Raw genomic sequence first — 9,775 nt, 5'->3', positions numbered from 1 at the left:
CCAGCCCGTAATCTGGAATAGAAAGTAATGGGTATAAGAGTAGAAATAAATCAGAATAATGATTCAACAGAATCAACAAGAGATATAAGCGGAAACACAACATATATATACAAATACAAAAAATCCCTCCCAGAAATTGAAAGTCATGAGTACAGAGCTATTACAAAAACAGAGTACAAGTCCCAAAAGTGGACCAAAATACATAGACTTGTCTTAAAACACAAAAAGACTAGTCAACTAGATACAAATGGAGACACTTAGGATCTAGGACGCCATGTGCTCACCCTCGCCTTCGAATACGATAAAGGCTGGCTAGAACTCAACGTTGATAGCTGATGCTCAAATCTGCATCACGAAATAGATGCAAAGTGTAGTATGAGTACCAAATCAACAAGTACTCCATAGGCATCATAGGCTAATTAAGCCAGAAAAGTAACAACAATATGAAAATCATGAATTAAATAGAATAGAGGTCAAAGAGCGGGAGTCTAACAGAAATGCTCACGACTGTATAAGAGAACCGAAATGAAATAATTAAATACCAAACTAAAACCTAGCTGGGCCCCCCTAAGCCTAGAAGGTACACTCGTACGTAAGTTTAAGTAAAAACTAAAGTGGACCCCCTAAGCCCAATGAGTACATAGAAAGACTATGGATACAACTAAAAGGGATCATGATTTTCTATAATGAAAAGCCATTTCTAGAATTGTACCGAGGCTAAGGTACCCCAAAGAATCCAAACTGAATCACTAGGTAGGGATCGAACCCGACAAAGAAGGGTGATGCCCGGACTACAACCATGACTAATAGGGGTGGTGCCTGGACTATAATCGAGGCTAATAAGGCTGGTTCCCAGACTTGAATTAAGATTAGTAAGGATAAGCCATAACTCTAACTATAGCTGAAGAGGTACGCCAAGACTCTAACTATAGCTAAGAAATAATGGGACTCGACCTTGAATCTGCAACAATGCGAGCAACCAAGGAGAGCATCCCATGCCTAGTGCCATCAATATATTACTCCAAGCTCGAACCAAATCCTATTCCAATAGGTCAACACAACCGAAAGATCAATGAGCATAAACATCGAGGGAAGTATGGAAGATAGGTCACAAGAGATTAATTACTGCTTAGATAATTCCTAACTATCAAACTCAAGTTTGTTATATCAGTCTACAAGGAACTAAGCTGTCTGAAGCAACGTCGACCTAATCTTTAAGGCCTACCAGCTCCAAAATACACAAGTCTAGGGAAAACACTAGTCTACACATAGACTAAGACTAAACATGCTCTCAACATCACCAGAAAACAAGTACTATTCATGCCACAAGGTAAGGATAATCGTTAAAGAAGAACAACATGCCAACTACCCAAATATGCCTAAGACATGATTTCTAAGTAAATAAAAATGATCAACTAGCTACTCAAACCAAATTACTATTAATCAACATACATTTACGCTCTCAAGCTCAATCTAAAGGAAGGGAAACCATAACCTATCTCAAAGAAGGCTATGCGTGCCCTCAGTTCACAACTCTAGAGTTTTTCCCTTTTGACAAACCTACGAAATCTTTCACACTATCAAAAATAGAATCACAATGTCAAGACGATTGTTTAGACACTAAAATATTATTAATCGAAGACATACCCAAAATTGAGTCTAAAATGAGATTGTGGGACTTATGCCGGTTATCCCAAAATTTACTTTATAAAAAGGTTCATTTTAGCTCTCCTAAACTTGTGTCCCAAAATGAAACATAATTCAGGGTTAAATTTACCTTAAATCACCATTCAAGCATAAGTCATATCAGAGCACATGAGACTCATCAAAAACATACCGGCGTAGTATAGAAACATAAAAAATTAGGTGGATAGCTAAAAAGGTAGGAGGTAGGGCTAAATCAATAACGACATCACCAACAGTCCAAAAGACCTCAAGTGCCCCTATATACCTGGGGCTCAGCTTGCCCGCCTCCCTAAACTCATCATGCCCTTCATGGGAGACACTCGAAGGAATACTCGATCATTAACTCTGAATCTCAATGACCAGTGCCTACAGTCAGCATAATTCTTATGCCTGATCTGTGCTGACCTAAGCCCATCTCGAATTACCTTAACTCTATCTAAGGCCTCCTAAAGAAAGTCTGTACCACACAACCTAGGCTATGAAGATTCAAACCAATAATTGGAGAGAGACAACACCTACCATATAAGGCCTTCAAAAGAACCATCTAAATGTTCGAGTGGTAGTTGTTATTGTATGCAAACTCCGATAAGGGCAAGAATTGGTCCCACTAACCTCAAAACTCCAAAATACAAGTACGCATCCTCCAATACTTGAATAATATGCTCTAATTGGCTGTTGATCTGCAAATGGAAACTGTGCTAAACTCAACATAGGGGCCCAACTCCTTTTGAAAGGTCCTCTAAAAGCTAGAAGTGAATTGAGAACCTCTATCTGAAATGATAGACACCCACACTCTGTGAAGACGAACTACCTCCCAAATCTAGACACGAGCTAGTCGCTCAGCATTGAAAGAAGACAGAATAGGAAGAAAGTGGGCTGACTTGGTCAATCAATCAATGATGACTCAAATACTGTCAACACCTCTAGAAGTCCAAGGCAACCCCATAACAAAGTCCATGGTGATGCATTTCGCTTCCACTATAGAATGGGTAATCTCTGAAGCTCACACTAGGCACTCCACCAGTAGTGTTGCTGCAAATCATGATACATCTTCATTGTGAAAGGATGGATAGAGTATCTGGTATCATAGGCGTCATGAAGAATCAACTGAATCAAAGAAACAACTATGAAAACACAAATGTGGCTGTCAAACCTCAAAATCCCATTTGAATCTAAGGTTGCCTACCCGACGTCACCTTGCAAAACCCTATCCCTGAGTGCTACCTAGGATTAATACTCAAACTAACGAACATGAATCCGATTCAAAAAAGACGACTACACCATAATATAGGCTAACACCCACCTAGAATCTGAAATATCAAGCCAAATGATATAGTTGGCCAAAGACTAAATGTATTAAGCCAAAGGTCACTCAAAAGTGGAAAGGAATGCTAGACTACCCAAATTCACTAACTTCCAGATCAAGGCATTCACTACCACATTCGCCTTGCTAGGATGGTATAGAATAGAGAGGTCATAGTCCTTTAGGAGCTCAATCCATCGACACTGCCTCGAGTTGAGGTCATTTTGGCATAAAATGTAATGTAAACTACTATAATCAGTGTAGACCTCACATAAATCTCCATACAATTAATGCCGCCAAATCTTAAGCGCAAAAACTACCTTTTCCAACTCCAAATCATAGGTGGGGTAGTTTCACTCATACACCTTAATCAACCTTGATGCATATTCAATAACTTGGCCCTGATGCATCAAAACACACCCTAAAATGATGCTAGATGCGTCACTATACATCATGAAGCGTCTTCCCCCTCAATTGGAAAAGTCAAAACATGAGTGGTAGTAAGAAACTCCTTGAGCTTCTGAAAGTTCATCTCATAATTCTCCGACCACTCGAAAGAAACATCCTAGCAAGTCAATCGTGCCAAAGGTGGTGTAATAGATGAGAATCCCTCAATAAAGCATCTGTAGTAGCTCGCTAATCGGATGAAGCTATGAATCTTAGTCACTAAGGTGGGCCTGTCTAATCATGAATAACTTCAATCTTCTTCGAATACACCATAATGACATCCTTGGACACCACGTTCCCTAAAAATGCTATAGACTCAAGCCAAAACTCGCACTTTGAGAACTTGCACAAAGATGCTGATTTCTCAAAGTCTGGGGCACAACCCTCAAATGATGTCTGTGATCCTCCCTACTCTATGAGTATACCAATATATCAATGATGAACACAATAACGAAGGAGTAAAGAGAAGGATTGAATACACACTATCAAGCCTATGGATGCTGCTGGGGCATTAGTCAACCCAAATTATATCACTAGGAGCTCATAATAGTCGTAACGAGTCCTAAATGTGGACTTAGGGATGTACGCTAACTTAAGACTCAACTGATGGTAGCCAGATCTCAATTCAATCTTAGAAAACACTATGACACCCTCAATGTCATGACCCAACCTCGTAGGCCGTGACTGAGGTCCGACCTGGACCCCCGTGTACATATAAATCAGCTGTAGGCTAGTTGAACTATGAACCATGTGATATAATACATGAGAACCCCCAATGGGTCATAATATTTTCATACACATGTAGCCTCTTACATTTGTATCATATCATGAAAAGGCATGCAAGCCGACAAGGCTGCCATAACATAATAACATTTACAACACGTCGTATAGACACAACTGAAACAAACTTACAAACAACCCACATACATATGTCTACAGACCTCTAAGAGTGTCAACGGTATCATATGGCAGGACAGGTCCCTCACCGTACCCCTGTACAAACAAATATATACATCAAAGCTGAGTACCAAAAATTTGGGCTTTGGAACAATAGAGCACTCCAAAATAGCTGAGTGGAGAGTCCTAAGCTGGCAGATCTCCAAAATGAGTATCTGTACCTGCGGGCATGAAATGCAGCCCCCCAAAGAAAGAGGGTTAGTACGACATATGTACTGAGTAAATAAAGCGTAACATATCATAAATGAGATCATATCTAATGTAGAGATTCGGGAGACAAGTATAACAATTAACAAATCACTGTACCTGCATCTTATGAAGCATAATTTATGCATACCATTACCATATATCGTAGTCGGCCCATTATGGGACTCGGTGCCACAATCATCTCATCATATATTATCATCATATATCTATACTGTACCCGAGCCATTATTGGAATCGATGTTAGTACTGAGGAATGTACGGTCCGATCTCTATATACATATAATAATACCGAAGAACATATGACCCGATCCTTATATAGTAAAATAATGCCGAGGAACGTACGACCCAATCTTTATATAATAAAATAATGTCGAGAAACGTATGACCTGATCCTTATATAGTAAAATAATATCGAGGAACGTATGGCCCAATCCATATACCAATATATCATACCTGGCCCTCTAATGAAAGACTCGGTGAATAATATAGAGAAACCATGTACGATAACATACCTAGCCTGGGACTTGGTGAAAAATGTATTACCAGTATGCACGAGCAGAGTAGTGAGTAACCATATACAATTAGATCATCATCTGAGACTCAATAAAACAATCGTAATGAACTAGCATTTGAGGATCAGAATGGTAATCATCTCAAGTATCCTCTAAATGTCATTAGGGGCCATATCAAATGGAGTCTCAGGAATCATAGTTTTTATTAAGACAATGCCAAATGGCTTATAAAATCAGAGACCCTTGTCATCATAGAGTCCTTAGGAATAAGAGTCTATACCTCCAATTACAATTCCACATATAGAAGGCTCAGGGGAAGTAGTTCAACTACTATGAGAGTTTTATCATCAAAGAGTGAATAAGAGACACGAATCATATTCCAACTTAGGAATGGAATTACCCCAGAGCTTGTATCATATATCCCTTATCTCCTAGACATGCCGCAAAATAAGAAGGAACATGATTTACATACTTACTACTTTCCTTCATATAGAAGACTTGGGAGGCACCAACTTAATTATTGTAGGAGTTCTAACATCAAGAAATGGGTAAGAGGCATGAATCATACTCAGAGCTTTATGAATGAAATTATCTCCACATTTCATATACAAACAACTTATGGATAAGACATGCCAAGAAAAAAGAAGGATAGCTTTACATACCTTTATGGATCAATCATAACCGAGCTCGCCTCGTTCTTTGTTTAACCCATTTAACACAAAAGTAACACTATTATGAATAGACTTCGACTTGTTCATACTTCTCGACTAGTATGTCGATTAGTTAAGAAGTTAATGGAAATCGAGAAGCACCTCCTCTATAACTTGCCCTATTCGAACTTTTAAGTAACCTACGAGTAGTACAGCCACACCACTAACAACAACCAACAGCCATATACAATTAAATTACTTCAATACTACTCAATACAAGCTCCAAACAGCCCACTCAAAACTTTGGCATTAAAATACGGTTTTCAATCTTTATTTTATAAAATCACAACCTTACGGAAAGGAGCACAATGTGGCTGCAACCAAAAACACTTATACCTATATTTAACCACATTTACTACCCTGCAACCTATACAAACCACCTCCAAATATAACACCATACTAACGACAATACTAGCCAAACTTTAACCTATTAGAATAACTTCAAAATAGCCCCTACACGGCTTTGACACCCTTCAATAGTAACGGGTATAATTTCATATTTCCATTCCATATTTACATACCCACGACATGTTTAAACCCTTACTAAAATGTGTGACAAGAGAAGCAAACCTTACCTTAAAACACGACTTCCCAAACTTGCTAAAAATTATAGGCGCACGGTGAACCGTCTTGCTGCCCCAACAATTAATTTACGTCATTAAAGACCTTCACGTGATTGAAGAATACCTTAGATAAATAAGTTATGGATCAAAAGTCGAGGCCTTACCTTGCTGCAACCCTAGCCGTAGCTCTCTTCTCTTTTCTCTCCAAAATTCTTCAAGTGTGAAGATGAGAAATGAAACCCACGTAGCTAATCACCTTCCAATGGGTCGAGATTACCTTAGAGAATTAATTTATAGAGAAAGACCCGAAGATTTTCCTTACCTTAGCCATGGCCGAACTTGCCATGGCTTTGCACTCTCTTTCTTTCTCATTTTCTTTCTAAGTCTAAGGGAAGAAAAAAGATGAACAATGAAGTTCCTAGTCATTATTTAGGCTTATATACACCTCATTTAAGAGTGACATGTGTCATCCCCTAAGGGTGACACGTGTCCATCCCCTACACATATCCAACCCTAAGGGTGACATGTATCTAGCTCCTATAGGTCCGTCCCCTCCATGCTCCAACTAGTTGCTGCCATGTCGCTCGGTAAGGCCCACTTTTTAAGTAGGTTCATCACCTACTTACTTTTTTTCGTAGGTTCGTAATCTCGTCTCACTTTAAGAATCTATGTAACCCTTGTTGCTTAAGCTCGACATGTACTCAAGTAGCTTAATTATATAAGACATTCAATTTGGTAGCTTATGCAAGTAGGTCAATTACCATGACTCACTACTTGGCCTCCAACTCCTTTCCAATCCTTCCAAACCTATTTCCAACCATCGCTACTCACCTAGAGCTAGCTTATGCAAAATTTGGGATGGCCTCATCCTCCCTTCCTTAGGATTATTTGGTAACGTCATGGATTATATGGTAGCGCTAGAGAAGCTAAATAGATATTCCCATATATCAAAAGTGCGGGATATAACACTCAATCTAGTCAACCAGATCATCAATGCAATGCATAGGATAATAGTTCATCATCGTAACCTTATTCAACTGCATGTCATAAATACACATCTACATAGACCCACCCTTCTTCTTCATAAACAGGACTGGGCACCCCAATGAGACACACTCTGATGAATGAATCCCTTACCCTAGAGATTTTGAAGCTAAACAAATCTCCTTGAGCTCTGCAGAGGCCATACAATAAGACAAAATAGAAATAGGGCGAGTACTCGACTCAAGGTCAATGGAAAAGTCAATATCACGCTCTGAAAGAAGGCCAAGTAGGTCTGCTGGGAACACATCCGCGAACTCTTATATAATGGGGATTGAATCAACTATAGGGACCTCCTTTCTAAGATCCCACACATAAGCCAAGAAGGCTAAACATCCATCAGCAACCAATCTGTGCCCAGACATAAGAAATAACCTAGTTAGCAGGTGACTAACTGAGCCTTGCCACATAACTAAAGGTGCACCAGGCAGGACTAAGGTAACTATCTTAGCATAGAAATCCAAAACTGCACGATGAGGGGATAACTAGTACATGCCCATAATAATATCAAAGTATAACATACATAACTCAACAAGGTCATCCCAAGTGTCAAACCCCCGGATAGTCACCAAGCATGACCTATACACCTGATCCACTAATAAAGACTCACCCACGGGGATCAAAACACATAATAGCGCTGACAAACTCTCAAAATGAATAATTAATCGAGAAGCATAATACAAAGATACATATGAAAATATAGAACTCAAATCAAATAAAGTCGAGGTAGGCAGATGTCATAAAAGAGTCTTACCTGTGATAACATCATCCGATGCCTAAACCTCTTCCGTTGTTAGAGATGATAGAAATATCCTTGGCCACCTCTGCCCTAAGCATCTGCCCTACTTTTTTAGCTGCCTTCTCAAGCTCCCTAGTGACTACCCTGCCTGTCCTGACTCTGGACACTACCTATAGCTGGAAGTGTTGCTACTGGAGCTAGATGAGATGACTGTGGAGTAGGTGCCACCATCTTATGTTGGGGACACTCTTTTGATGAGTGGTCAAGCATACCACAATAATAACAACCTTAAGGAGAATGACCCATAAACTAACGTACACCACATCTTAAAGAAACCCTAATTCAAACCTCTCAAATTCGGCCCTGTGCTAGGACCACCCTGCTTGTGCTGATCCCTCTGAGGCATGTCTTGATGTGAGTCTTTATTTTTTTATAGGATTTAGATTTTCTAGGTAAAGAGCACTGCCTAAACATGCTAGCTTGACTAACCCTACTAGAAAACTGGTGAGGCCTATCATATGTGTTTCTACCCCCAAGTGAAACCCATTGTAGCTGCCTTGATGTATAACCCGCTTGTTGCTGCCCCCTTGGGCCTCACTGTGGAGCTACTTCATAGTACACGCATGATTAACAACATCTAAAAAGGTGTAGCTTGTTGAAACCATGGACTTTGTTTCAATACTCAACTATAGCCTCAATCCCTGAATGGAGCAACAAACCCTCTTCTCCTTTGTTGGCAATATCATAGTAACATATATAGAGAGCTCATAAAACCTTTCCTTGTACTAAGATATGGTTGTGGAGCCCTACTACAACTGAGAGAACTGATCCCAAAGTTGATCTATGATATTCTTGGGTATAAACCTAGCCATGAAGGCCTTTGAAAACTCAGGCCAAGATACCGAAGGTGACTCAACTAGTCTAGTCTCTAAGTACAAGCGTCAACATTGATAGCTTGCCTGTCAAGCTGATATGTTGTGAAGTTGGCTCTTCTCAACTTCACTAATCCCAAGGTGTATAGTCGCCCATGATATGTGGTAGAAACTCATGGGCATCCTCTGAATCACCCCACAAAATATAGGATAAGATTGTCTAAAGAATACTCTAACCATCGTTTGCTCCTCCAATGGCATAGCCCCGATCGCTATAACTGGCTGGGTGATAATAGGTGCTGGTGGTGGCTGAACCTGAGGAGCTACTACTATAGGCAGACCCTAATGTGCTAAATAGCTGGAGATGGAGTTGGGGCCTACTGTATACCCCCTAATAAATTCAATAATTGGGTGATAGCTTTCTGAATGTCCGGTGAAATAGCAGGCGTGGGTGGTGGTTGGGCTGGTCTTGGCCCTACCGGTCTTGGAGGAACATCAACTTCCTGAGGGTTTACCACTTTCTTTAGAGTCCTCTTTCTATCACTAGATGGTGATAATGAACTCACACAACTTCAGGGTCAGCCTCTACCCTTAGCTAGGGTTTTATCTGCGGGCTAAGGTGCATCACCCTCGACCGCAGTGCCGTGCGTATGAGCCATCATGCAATAAAATGAAATAAGTGAGAATGCTACAAACCAATTAGACACTAAATGTACGAAAGTGATATAAAAGAGATGA

Source organism: Solanum dulcamara, chromosome 10 (genome assembly GCF_947179165.1).
Source record: "Solanum dulcamara chromosome 10, daSolDulc1.2, whole genome shotgun sequence".
Taxonomy (NCBI): Eukaryota; Viridiplantae; Streptophyta; class Magnoliopsida; order Solanales; family Solanaceae; genus Solanum; species Solanum dulcamara.
Note: the sequence above shows the minus strand (reverse complement) of the source record.